Below are 14,846 nucleotides of genomic sequence, written 5' to 3'. Positions count from 1 at the left end.
AGGCGGAGCTCAGGTGGTAATGCTAGTGATGGGAGAGTGGCTGTAAATACAGAGGAAGCTTTGCTTGCTCACTCGACACTCACCTCCTGCTGTGTTGCCCAGTTCCTAACAGGCCATGGACTGGTATCATTCGTGGTCTGGGGGTTGGGGATGCCTGCTTTAAGTGATATAGAATGTATTTTTTTCATGCTGTCCAGATGATGACTGCCTTCTCCAAATTTATCTGAATAACAGAGCCCTGGATCATTTAAAGTTATCTTTAATCAGGTATGCCTAGACAACATGTAATGTTTCTTCGGTGTTGATCACAGTCATCAGTGTGATATAATATCTGGAGATTGCTAGCAATGCACATTTTACTAGGTTTTGTCCCACATTGAAAGTGTATAATAGGAATTAAAACATTCTCAAGAAGGAATATTAAAGGTATATTTACTAATCTTGGCATATCTTGCCAAATCCTCAGCTACATACGTGTGTCAGTAGTGGCAGCAATTTATTCTATATCTTGTGTAACGACAGAGACCGGAGTAAGTGGAACTGTTTCTTTCCTTAAGTTTCAGTAGTCCACTATGGAGTGTCTAGTGTTTTTTTCTTTTCTTAACCTGACTAGCATTGCATAGAATCACTGCATCCATTACATTTTGTTTGAAAAATACTTTATTTTTATGCTTCCTGTATGAAATATTATGGAATGATCTTGCCAGTTCAGACAGGTTTTCACCATGTGCTTGGCCAGTCATTATGGAGGTTATCAATAGATAATTATCCAACTAATATGGTTGTGTACCTGTTCTCAGTTTAATAATTCAGAATGTCCTTATCAGTTATATAATCTGAGAAAGAAACAACAATCAGTATTAATATAGAGTACAAAATAGTAGCCTTGTGTGTGAGGGTTCCCCAGGACTACTCCCCTCACTAGGAGAGCTCACAGCACTCATCATATAGTCATTATGATGACCATGATTTATTACATAAAAAGGATGCAAAGCAAAATGAGCAAAGGGAAAATGTGCATGGTAAAAATACAAAAGAAACATCCTACTTAATCTGAGATTATGGTGTCCCATAATTCCATAGCTACTTGATCTCTATAGCCATTCTCACTGAGAACAAGCAATTTGTTCTTTCTTGAGTTTTTATGACTATATAAGATATGGACGCTGAGATATTAGCCATTTCAACTTAGTAGTTTGTCTGGTATAAGGCTTCCAATGGGGTTATTTCCCACTTCAGTGGTAGCCCAAACTCTCTGTTTTCAAAAGCTGTAACATACACATGAGTCACATACCACTAGCTACACATAACAAGGTTTATTGAGAAAAACTTATAGCAAGCAGAGCACATTGCAATATTGAGATCTCTGCCAAGCTACCAAGTAGGGAAGGGAGATATTAACCGAGGCCATTCAGAAACATGTTTGTCATTCTCATTAACTGATAACGTGTTTTTTTTTTCTATTATGAGAATAGTTTTTCGTTTATCCTATATAATTTCCCCATAGTTTGAGTTCCATTTCTGATTATTTCAGTAATAGCATTGCTAGTGTAGCTAGATGTAGCTAGGCAACTTGTCAGTATAAGAATTATTTACACATTTACAAACTATTTCTAAGCAGTCCATCAAACTAATTTTCTTTAAGTTAATAATTTCAAGTATTTTAACCTTTTATTTTTTCCAGGCTCTTAGTCATCTTGGACTTTTACTGAACCTTTAAAAATTTTAGACTCTCTTTTCAGTTGAGGAGCCTAAAACTATTCACTATGAATATTTTGATCAATGGTAATTGTAATTTTTAAAAACTGTCAAAATATTTATAACTTTTGACTTTTGTAACACCTATATTGAAATTTTTCTATAAAATTGATTTTTAGAATCATGTTAGTTTGTACTGTATTACACACTTTAAGTCCTAGATGTTTTTGTTTGTCTTGTATATAGGAATGCATTCCACATCTTGTGTTATTGCAGATAAGAATATCAATAATATTTTATTAGTATTTTATTGATAATTTGTCTCTTATTTGCATTGATAATTAAAAATTCAGTGTAACATCAATACTTGTGAGAGAGTTTTTTCCCTAAGGGGAGGGGTATGGGTTGGGGGTTGTGCTGACATTTTAGAAAATGGATGGAGTTAAGGAAAGTTCCTGAAAAAGAAGGTATTGAAAAGAAAAAAAAAAAGAGGGCAGTTTGGGCAGTTATTATTCAATGACATTTTCCATTTTGCCTGATTTAAGAATTATGAAATGTCCATGATTATATGCATAACAGATAGTGCCCCTGTACATCTATTTGACTAGTAAGAAAAGGATACAATGCTCAGATCTTCAGAGTTAACAAATGCTTTCGCAAGCAGGAGGAGATACACTCTTTATACCACTTCAGTCATGTTGAAGACTGTCATGTAGAGTGCTGTGAATATGCTTATATAAAAGCTGCTAAAATACATGCTCTTAATTAGACCATTATATGGTAGTATTTAGACATGGAGTGATTATTATAGAGTCTTAATCTAAATCAGACAGTGAATGACACAAATTTAGTAAGATTTATAAAAGATATTTTGGTTGTTTATGGCAATTCACCAAATAATTGGGAGGGTGCAAATCACTTGCTTTATTATTATTTTCTTTGTGTCAATAGGCTGCCTTCTATAGTCATCATTGCTGTTGTCCTCCTCCTCCTCCTTCAACTCCTCCTCTTCCTTCTCCTCATTCTCCTCTTTCTCTTCCTCCTCCCTTCTCCTTCTCCTTCACCATCTAATCAGTAGGGCTTTGAAAGTATTTCCACATCTCTTTGACTGACACAAGCTTGAATACAGCATTGCTTGCACACCTTCCTAGTATTTTTTATTCCTGACCCCTCAGCGGAAGTATCATGCTTGTTATGCTGTGGTTCCTTATGGTTGCAAGAGACGATAGAAGTGGGGCATGCCTGAATGTGGGAATATGGTTATAAATGAACAGTATATTAGCATTTAAGGCATTGTTCTTTGTATTGCCACATATTTTCTCTATTGTTATAAGAAAATTGCCTGTGTAGAATCAAGTGATTAATGATGTTCCATAATAACCATTTCAGAATCTTTAAAAAATTTGCTTTCTATTTTTACCTATGTGATAATATTAGTGTCGGGGTGATGGTTTGTGAATAATTGTAACAGATAGTCTCCAGATGAGTGTTAGACTTTATTTTAGAACTAGTCACCTTAAATTCAGATACCTAATAGAACTAATAAATCAGGTTTGAGAATGAGATACTATCCTTAATTTGGGATAGGAAGCCCCTATTGTCTTTACTTTTAATACTGCAATTTGCTTTATAATGCCACTACAAAAGTCTGTCATAAGTTCTATGTTTTTTAAAACTGTCCATACCATATATCTATATCTATATATCTATATCTATATATCTATATCTGTATCTATATCTATATCTATATCTACCTTTTTTTTTCAGAGCTGTCCTCTCCACCCCAATCCCCTTTTTTATAACCCAAACTTTGGAGTTTGAAATTCATTCTAAACTAACAAACGTAGGATAGGTGGCAGTAGGTACACTGAAAAATTTTGCTTCTGTGAGACCAAAATTCAAATTATTTTAAACACTTTGCAACAAACCTTAGGCAAATAATGTCAACTGGGGTAATAGCTGTTAAAAACAAAATGCATCAAATTCTGTTGCATTTCATAGGACTAAGAAAGCTTTGTTACATTTTTATATAGTTTGATCACTTAAATTATCATCTAAACTAGAATATTGCGACAACAAGCAAAAACTGGGATTGTGCATGCAAACCGTGACACCTGGTTACCCTAGTTCTGGAACCTGGAAATCTGATCCTTTGGCAACTGGTGGAGAATAAATACCCCTTACCTTAAAGAAAACTAACTCAGAGCTTGGGAAATTGACTTTGGTGAAAGATGGTGATCTTTTAATGTCAAAGTGACTGTGGAGAGATTTTAATTTTCATTCTGAAATAAAATTGTGGAAAAATAATTTTGGAATAAATGTGACTAAAAGGTAAATCTCCAAACCATCCTGTGTTCTACTTTGGCTGAGTAAATTTTTCTTGTTCTGTGGCTTGTGACCTTGAATAATGATTATATTGGAGTATTTTAAATGATTTCCTTAGTATTATGTATCCCTTTAAATCACAGGACATATGTTACTGTCTTCAATTTGTTACCTAGCATCAATTTCATATTGGAATTATCATAAATTAATGAGTAATTATAATTATTTATTGCATATCCTTACGTGTTATTAAAATGATTCTTCAGTTGCAAATAAAATGGTCTTCACATAATCTAATACCAGATGTTTTATAATTCTAAAGCTCAGAGAAGAAACGATCTAGCCCTGCTATTTCAGATCTTTCACAGATCCTTAAGTCTCAAGATGAATCAGCATTTTTAGAGAGTTCAAATGAAGTTTCAGTTGCTGAAAACCAATCCAATAAATCTCCATCAGAGACCCATGATAAATCACTTGCAACAGTATCATCCAGCAAAGAAGTTCAAGATTCACTGTCTGTTGGAACATTGGCTCAAAAAAATAAAACAGTGATGTCACCATTCATTTTACCTCCTGTTCTTACAGAAAGTAAAAAGGTATGATATATATAGAAATTTGAAAGCTGTTTATTTCATATTGCTCCTTCAATATCCCAAATAAATACTAACCCATTTAAATAGGTTGAAAATTCAATATTTTCTTATTTCAAGAGAATTAAAAGTTTGCCTTTTAACACAACCTGCTTTATATTTAGAATGCTGAAAATAATATTTGGGAATCTAAGTAATATTCTTAACTTATACAAATTGTTTGATATTGATTAAAAAGTTGTGGGTTATATTTTAGTTTTAATGGTAACATAAAAGGTATGTCATTCTGAGATAAGGGAAATTTTCATATTTTTCAGCTTCATCTACAAAAAAATATTTTTATACAATAAAATGATTGTAAAAGCAACTCATTTTGAAATAATTTTATATAGGTCGCTAAACAAGATCTAAAAAATTTTTAGAATTGCTTTTGTTAAAAAGCATTTAAGTAGGAAATTCTCATGGCAAAAATGCTAGGAAAAAGAGAAAAGATAAAAAGGCTGTACATATCTGACATGTATCCACAATATATTTTAATCATACATTTTATTAAAGTATTCCTATAATAATAATTTTGTAAGTCATTTGAGTTCTTCTAAAGATTAAAACAGACTAAAATATAAATCTAAACAAGAATCTTAATAATTATTAACACTATTTTCTTAGAACTATTTGCGAAAGAAAAAGTCACAATATTGCTCGGGCACCCTCCTTACTATTCAGTGTTCCCAATTGCCTCTCAGGTCCATTAATTGTTCTGACTTTTAAATTTGATACATTCAGGAAATAATAAAAAATAAAATGTTTCTGCAATGACATTGTAGATGAGAGCAAAAAGCTAGCTCTTTTTCTCAAAGCAGGTAATTAAATACCAGTCTTGATATATATATGTATATAATTTCTAATTACTTATTACAACTTTGTTATTAAGGCTGACGTTTCAGAAGAACAATTACAAAAGAAGACTGAAGAACAAACTTACCAAGCACCAGAAAAATCTCAAGGTAAAAAGATTCTGTTTTGGAAGATGAAAATGTGAATAATTATGTGTTCCCATGATATAAATAAATGAGGGGAGAACATTATTAAATATACAAACAACTTGTTAGGGAGTCACTGGATAGCATACAAATATAACAACAATTATATAAAAATTAACTTGGTGGGCCGGGCACGGTGGCTCACGCCTGTAGTCCCAGCACTTTGGGAGGCCGAGGCGGGTGGATCACGAGGTCAGGAGTTCGAGCCCAGCCTGACTAACATAATGAAACCCTATCTCTATTACAAATACAAAAATTAGCCTGGCATGGTGGTGCGTACTTGTAATCCCAGCTACTCAGGAGGTGGAGGCAGGAGAATCGCTTGAACCTGGGAGGTGGAGGTTGCAGTGAGCCGAGATCACACCACTGCACTCCAGCCTGGGTAACAGAGTGACACTTCATCTCAAAAAAAAAAAAAAAAAAAAAAAAAAAAAAAAAAAAATTGGTGAGTTATCATTATATTACTTAGAGAATTGATTTTAACTAAGATCTGTGTAAAGGGGAAGCGGTAGCTTTATCTCAAGCAAATAATAGTAGGTGGCATTATGAATTCTTAATATGACACCCAAAATTAATCTGAGCATAACAGGAAAAAAGATGATTTCTGTATACATAATATTTTTGCTAGGTTATTTAGGTGTTTGATATATTATACGGTTAAAAGCAAAGATAATTTTTTTCTTCCTTTCCAACATATGTAATGTTAGTATTCAATCCATATTTTATTGCATTGACCTAAACTTAAATTTTTTTTTATTATTATACCTTAAATTCTGGGATACATGTGCAGAACGTGCAGGTTTGTTACATAGGTACACATGTACCATGGTGGTTTGCTGCACCCATCAACCCGTCATCTACATTAGGTATTTCTCCTAATGCTATCCCTCCCCTAGCCCCCATCCCCGACAGGCCCCGGTGTGGGATGTTCCCCTCCCAGTGTCCATGTGTTCTCATTGTTCAACTCCCACTTATATGTGAGAACATGTGGTGTGTGGTTTTCTGTTCTTGTGTTAGTTTGCAGAGAATGATGGTTTCCAGCTTCATCCATGTCCCTGCAAAGGATATGAACTCATCCTTTTTAGGGCTACATAATATTCCATGGTGTATATGTACCATATTTTCTTTATCCAGTCTATCATTGATGGGCATTTGGGTTGGTTCCAAGCCTTTGTTATTGTGAACAGTGCCACAATAAACATACATGTGCATGTGTCTTTATAGTAAAATGATTTATAATCCTTTGTATATACCCAGTAATGGAATTGCTGGGTCAAATGATATTTCTAGTTCTAGATCCTTGAGGAATTGCCACATTGTCTTCCACAATGGTTGAACTAATTTAGACTCCCACCAACAGTGTAAAAGCATTCCTATTTCTCCACATCCTCTCCAGCATCTGCTGCTTCCTGGCTTTTTAATGATCACCATTCTAATTGATGTGAGATGGTATCTCATTGTGGTTTTGATTTGCATTTCTCTAATGACCAGTGGTGATGAGCTTTTTTTCATATGTTTGTTGACTGCATAAATGTCTTCTTTTGAAAAGTGTCTGTTCAGATGCTTCACCCACTTTTTGATGACGTTGTTTGTTTTTTTCTTGTAAATTTGTTGAAGTTCTTTGTAGATTCTGGATATTAGCCCTTTGTCAGATGGATAGATTGCAAAATTGTTCTCCCATTCTGTAGGTTGCTGGTTCACTCTGATGATAGTTTCTTTTGCTGTGCAGAAGCTCTTTAGTTTAATTGGATCTTATTTGTCAATTTTGGCTTTTGTTGCCATTGCTTTTGGTGTTTTAGTCATATAGTCTTTGCCCATGCCTATGTCCTGAGTGATATTGCCTAGGTTTTCTTCTAGGGATTTTATGGTTTTAGGTCTTATGTTTAAGTCTTTAATCCATCTTGAGTTAATTTTTGTATAAGGTATAAGAAAGGGATCCAGTTTCAGTTTTCCGCATATGGCTAGCCACTTTCCCAACACCATTTATTAAATAGGGAATCCTCTCCCTATTGCTTGTTTTTGTCAGGTTTGTCAAAGATCAGATGGTTGTAGATGTGTAGTGCTATTTCCAAGGCCTCTGTTCTGTTCCATTGATCTATATTTCTGTTTTGGTACCAGTACCCCGCTGATTTGGCTACTGTAGCCTTGTAATATAGTTTGAAGTCAGGTAGTGTGATGCCTCCAGCTTTGTTCTTTTTGCTTTTACTTTTAAAACAAAATTAAATGGTCATGGTGTAGGATACAGGAGCAACACTCTTCTGTTGTGCTTTGAAGTGGGAATGCCTGTAACTGTTTGACCTGTGATGATCCATTATCTGAGCTAAATATTCATTATTATCTAAAGACGTTGTCTTTTATCCCAGCAGTCAAGTTGAACTGAATTAATCATGTTAAAATTTTCAAAATATGAAGTATACATAATATAAAATATATCATTTTAACCATTTTTAAGTATACAATTCAGTGGCATTAATTACATTCACAGTGTTGTGCAAATATCACTAACATCTATTTCCACAACTTTTCATCACCCCCAAAGGAAACTCATTAAGCAATAACTCTCATTCCCTGCATTTTCCTCCATTTTGGGTTGCTGTAACAGAATACCACAGACTGGCTAATATAAAGAAAAATTTATTTTTTACAGTTCTGAAGGCTGGGGAGTCCAAGGTCAAGGGACCTGCCTCTGGCTACAGCCTTCTTGCTGCATCATCCCATGGTAGAAGGCAGAAGGGTGAGAGAGCATGAGAGAGCAACAGAGAGAGGAAGGGGGACAAACTCAGGACCCTTCTTAGTGATAACTAACCCCCTCCTACAATAATGGTATTAAGCTATTCGTGAGGATGAAGCCCTCATGACCTAATTATGTCTTAAAGAGCCTAACCCTCAACATTGTTGCAGCAGGGATTAAGTTTCTAGTATATGAACTTTAGGAGACATGTTTAAATCAAAGCACACACTGATTTGTATTCTGTAACTGCTGAATTTATATGTTAACTCTTATGTTTTTGTGTGGAACCTTTGAAATTATATATATATGAATCATCTGTGAATAAAGATAGTTTTACTTCTTTTCCAATTTGTATGCCCTTTGTTTCTTTTTATTTTCTAATTTCTCTGGCTGGATCTTTTAGTACAATGTTGAATAACAGTGATGAAAGCAGATGTGCTCATTTTTTTCCTTAAGAGGAAAATTTTCAGTCTTTCACAATTGGATACTGCTATAGTTTGAATGTAAACCCTAAAAGTTCATGTGCTGGAAACTTGGTCCCCGTTGTAGCAGTGTTGAGAGGTGGAACCTTTGGGAGTTGATTGGGGTCATGGAGGCCTTGCCACATGAATAAATTAATCCATTCATAGATTACTGTGTTATCAAGAGAATGGGTCTTTTATAAAAGCAAGTTTGTCTGTTTCTTGTGAGCCTCTTCGCCATGTGATGCCCAGAATAGCCTCAGCAGTCTGCAGAGAGTCCCCACCAGCAAGGAGACACTCCTCCGATGTAGCTTCTCAGCTTTGAAATCCCCAGCCTTCAGAACTGTAAGAAATAAATTTCTTTTCTTTACAAATTACCTAGTCTCAGGTATTCAGTTATAGCAATAGAAAATGGACTAAGGCAGGTATGTTAGATGTGGGTTTTTATAAATGTACTTTATCATGTTGTGGAAGTTTTCTTCTATTCATAGTTTTTTGAGAGTGTTTTTTAAACTATGAAATGGTAACAGATTTTGTCACATGCATTTTTTTGAATCAGTTGAGATGAAATGATCATGTGTTTTTTTCCATTGTTCTATTAATGTGGTGTATTATACTGAATGGTTTTCCTAGTTTGAACCACACTTTCATTCCTGGGATAAATCCTACTTGGTCTTGGTGTATGATTCTTTTAATATGCCATTAGTCCATTTTCTAGTATTTTTGAGAAGTTTTAAATCTGTATCATAAGGATATTGCTCTGTATGTTTTTAAAAATAATGTCTTTTTCTGGTTCTGGTATCATGGTGATGTTGGTCTTGTTTTGTAAGTTTTACCTATTCTTTTACTTTTTGGAAGAGTGTGAGGATTGGTGTTAAATCTTCTTTAAATGTTTCATAGAATTCATCAGTGAGGCCATCTGGTCCTAGACATTTCTTTGTTGAAAGGTTTATGATTACCAGTTCAATTTTTTTACTAGTTATAGGTCTATTCAGATTTTCTTTTTAAAATTTTTAGTTCATAATTTTTTTCTGGATACATAGTTGGTATATATATTTATGGGGAATATCAGGTATTTTGATACTGCATATAATGTGTAATACTCACAGTAGGGTGAATGGGGTATCCATCAACTCAAGCATCTATCCTTTGTGTTACAAATAATCCAATTATACTTTCTTAGTTATTTTAAAATGTATAATTAAATTATTATTGACTATAGTCACACTGTTGTGCTATCAAATACTAGATCTTACTCATTCTTTCTGTTTTTGTGTACTCATCCTCATTTCCCCCACTATGCTTACCAGCCTCTGGTTAACCATCCTTCTACTCTCAATCTCCATCCATGAGTTCAATTGTTTCAATTTTTAGCTCCCACAAATAAGTGAAAACATGCAGTTTGTCTTTCTGTGCCTGGCTTATTTCACTTAACATAATGTCTTCCAGTTCCATCTATGTTGTTGCACATAAACAGGCTCTCATTCCTTTTATGGCTGAATAGTACTCCATTGTGTGTATGTACCACATTTTCTTTTTCTTTATTCATTCATCTGTTGCTGGACACTTAGGCTGCTTCCAAATTTTGGCTATTTCATTATTTTGAAAGGTCTAAGACTTGTTTTGTGGCCTAACGAATGGTCTATGCTCGAGAATAATCCATGTGCTGAGGAGAAAAATGTGTATTCTGGTGCCCCTGAAAGAAGCGTTCTGTAAATATCTATTTAGTTTATAGTGTAGATTAAGTACGAGGTTTCTTTGTTGATTTTCAGTCTGGATGAGCTGTCTAATGCTGAAAGTGGGGTGTTGAAGTCTCCAGCTATTATTGTATTTGGGTCTACGTCTTTCTTTAGCTTTAATAATATTTGCTTTATAAACTGTGATGTTCCAGTTTTGGGTGCATATATATTTACAATTGTTATATTCTCTTGCTAAATTTACCCCTTTATCATTATATAATGTTCCTCTTTATCTCTTCTTATAGTTTTTATCTTGAAATGTATTGTGTCTGATATAAGTGTAGCTACTCCTGCTGATTTTTTTGCATGGAATATGCTTTTTTTCATCCCTATGCTTTCAGTTTATGTGTATCCTTACAGGTGAAGTGTGCTTCTTGTACGCAACCAATCATTGGATATTGATTTTTTGTAAATCTATTCAGCTACTGTGTATCTTTTGATTGGACAGATTAGTCTATTTACATTCAGTGTTGTTATTGATTCTAAGGACTTACTCTTGCGATTTTGTTATTGCTTTTCTGGTTGTTTTGTGGTCTTCTCTTCCTTCTTTCCTCCCTATTTGTCTTCCTTTCAGTGAAGGTGATTTTCTCTGGTGACATGTAGTAATTACTTGCTTTTTATTTTTTGTGCGTCCATTGTATATATTTTTAGATTTGAGGTTATCATGAGGCTTGCAAATCATATAACCCATTATTTTAAACTGACGATGACTTAACACTGATTGCACGAGCAAACAACAAGAACAACAACAAAAAGCAAGCAATAAGGAAACTAGCAAAAACTCTACACTTTACTTCATCCCCCTGTTTTTTAACTTTTTCAGTTTTCTCTTTATGTTTTATTGTTAACTATGTCCTGGAAAGTTGTTGTAGTTCTATTTATTTTTAATTGGTTCATTATTTAGTCTTTCTACTTAAGAGTATTTTACACATCATAATTATAGTGTTACACTATTCTGTGTTTTTCTATCTCCTACTACCTGTGAGTTTTATACCTTCAAATGATTTCTTATTGTTCATGAATGTCCTTTTCTTTCAGATTGAAGAACTCTCTTTAGCATTTCTTATAGGACAGGTCTGGTGTTGATAAAATCCCTCAGCTTTTGTTTGTCTGGGAAGGTCTTTATTTTTCCTTTATGCTTACAGCATATTTTGCCAGATATAATATTCTAGGGTAAAAGTCCTTTTCCTTCAGCTCTTTGAATATGTCATACTACTCTCTCCAGGCCTGTAAGATTTTCACTGAAAAGTCTGCTGCCAGATGTATTGGAGCTCCATTGTATGTTGTTTTTCTCCCTCTTGCTGCTTTTAGGATTCTTTCTTTATCGTTGACCTTTGGGAGTATATGTCATACTACTCTCTCCAGGCCTGTAAGATTTTCACTGAAAAGTCTGCTGCCAGATGTATTGGAGCTCCATTGTATGTTGTTTTTCTCCCTCTTGCTGCTTTTAGGATTCTTTCTTTATCGTTGACCTTTGGGAGTTTGATCATTAAATGCCTTGAGGTAGTTTTCTTTGGGTTAAATCTGCTTCTATAACATTCTTGTTCTTAAATATTGATCTCTTTCTCTAGGTTTGGGAAGTTCTCTGTTATTATCTGTTTGAATAAATTTTTACCCCTATCTCCCTCTTTCTACCTCTTCTTTGAGGCCAATAACTCTTAAATTTGCCATTTTGATGCCAATAATCCTTAAATTTGCCCTTTTTGGCCTTTGCAGCTAATAACACTTAAATTTTCCCTAATTTATAGATCTTATAGGCATGCTTCATTGTTTTTTATTCTTTTTCTCCTCTGACTGTGTATTTTCAAATAGCCCATCTTGAAACTCGCAAATTTTTTCTTCTGCCTGATCGGTTCTGCTATTAAGGACTCTGATGCATTATTCAGCATGTTCATTGCATTTTTCAATTCTAGAATTAGGGAAAATTTAATTCTAGAATTAGGGAAAATTAAGTGTTATTAGCTGCAATGTCAAAAAGGGCAAATTTAAGGATTATTGGCATCAAAATGGCAAATTTAAGAGTTTTTGTTAGTTTCCTTTTTGCTTGTTTGTTTGTGCAATCAGTATTATCATCAGTTTAAAATAATGGGTTATATGATTTGCAAGCCTCATGGTAACTTCAAATCTAAAAATATATCAATGGATACACAAAAAATAGAAGCAAGTAATTACTATATGCCACCAGAGAAAATCACCTTCACTAAAAGGCAGAGGAGTCTCACCAGCACCACCACAGGCCCATGGGGAGCACTGCCAGGGTGTTGTCTGTGTTTATTTAAGGACCAAGGGCTCTTTAGTTAGTTTTTGGTGAATGCTACCAGGCTTGGGATTCACCCTTCAGGGCAGCAGTCTCCCATCTGTCCCAGGGTAGGTCCAGAAATGCCATCTAAGAGCAAAGGTCTGGAATTGGAGACCTCAAGAAAACACTTGGTGCTGTTTCTCACTCTGAGCTAGATGGTACCTAAGCTATTTTTTGGTTCTTATGAAGGTCCATTTTTTGTGTAGATAGTTGTTAAATTTGGTGTTCATGTGCAGAGGACTATTTGTGGAAGATTCTATTTATAGTCGTCTTGCTCTACTTCCTCTATTGTTCAGATTTTCTATTTCTTCATAATTCAGACTTGGTAGGTTGGCGTTTCTATAAATTTATTCATATAACCTTGGTAATCCAATTTTTGTTTTACAGTTGTGCATTGTGTTTTCTTATAATCCTTATTAATTTATAAAATTATAATGTTTATTTTTCATTTCTGATTTTGTTAAGTCGTCTCTCTCTTTTATTCAATCTAGCTAAATGTCTCAATTTCGTCAGCCTTTCCAAAGAACCAATTCTTGATTTCATAGATTTTACCTATTATGTTTCCATTTACTTCATTTATCTCCGATCTTACCTTTATTAATTTTCCGCCAGCTTTGGGTGTAGGTTGTCCTTCCTTTTCTAGTTTTTTTTAAGGCATAAAGTTAGGTTGTTTATTTGAGATTTCCTTTTAATGTGCGTCTACAGCTGTAAATTTCATTTTTGGTACAACATTCGCTGCATCTTATAAGTTTTAGGTAAATTTTTATTTTTGTTTTCGTTTGTCTCTCTCTCTCTCTATATATATATATATTTTATTTTACTTTAAGTTCTAGGGTACATGTGCACAACGTGCTTGTTTGTTGCATATGTATACATGTGCCATGTTAGTGTGCTGTACCCGTTAACTTGTCATTTACATTAGGTATATCTCCTAATGCTATCCCTCCCCTCTCTCCCCACGCCCTGGCAGACCCCGGTGTGTGATGTTCCCCACCCTGTGTCCATGTGTTTTCATTGTTCAGTTTCCACCTATGAGTGAGAACATGCGGTATTTGATTTTCTGTTCTTGTGATAGTTTGCTGAGAATGATGGTTTCCAGCTTCATCCATATCCCTATAAAGGACATGAACTCATTCTTTTTTATGGCTCCATAGTATTCCATGGTGTATATGTGCCACATTTTCTTAATCCAGTCTGTCACTGATGGACATTTGGGTTGGTTCCAAGTCTTTGCTATTGTGAATAGTACCACAATAAACATACATGTGCATTTGTCTTTACAGCAGCATGATTTATAATCCTTTGGGTATATACCCAGTAATGGGATGGCTGGGTCAAATGGTATTTCTAGTTCTGATCCTTGAGGAATTGCCACACCGTCTTTCACAATGGTTGAACTAGTTTACAGTCCCACCAACAGTGTAAAAGTGTTCCTATTTCTCCACATCCTCTCCAGCACCTATTGTTTCCTGACGTTTTAATGATCACCATTCTAACTGGTGTGAGGTGGTATCTCATTGTGGTTTTGATTTGCATTTCTGTGATGGCTAGTGATGATGAGCATTTTTTCATGTGTCTGTTGGCTGCATAAATGTCTTCTTTTGAGAAGTGTCTGTTCATATTCTTCACCCGCTTTTTGATGGAGTTGTTTGATTTTTTTCTTGTAAATTTGTTTAAGTTTGTAGATTCTGGATATTAGCTCTTTATCAGATGGGTAACTTGTAAAAATGTTCTCCCATTCTGTAGGTTGCCTGTTGACTCTGATGGTAGTTTCTTTTGCTCTGCTGAAGCTCTTTAGTTTAATTAGATTTTATTTGTCAATTTTGGCTTCTGTTGACAATTTTTTTGTTGTCAATTTTGGCTTTTGTTGACATGTGGCTTTTGTTGTCATGAAGTCCTTGCCCATGCCTATGTCCTGAATGGTATTGCCTAGGTTTTCTTCTAGGGTTTTTATGGTTTTAGG

The sequence above is a fragment of the Mandrillus leucophaeus genome, unplaced genomic scaffold, assembly GCF_000951045.1.
Source record: "Mandrillus leucophaeus isolate KB7577 unplaced genomic scaffold, Mleu.le_1.0 Scaffold178, whole genome shotgun sequence".
Lineage (NCBI taxonomy): Eukaryota > Metazoa > Chordata > Mammalia > Primates > Cercopithecidae > Mandrillus > Mandrillus leucophaeus.
This window is presented reverse-complemented; position numbering follows the sequence as displayed.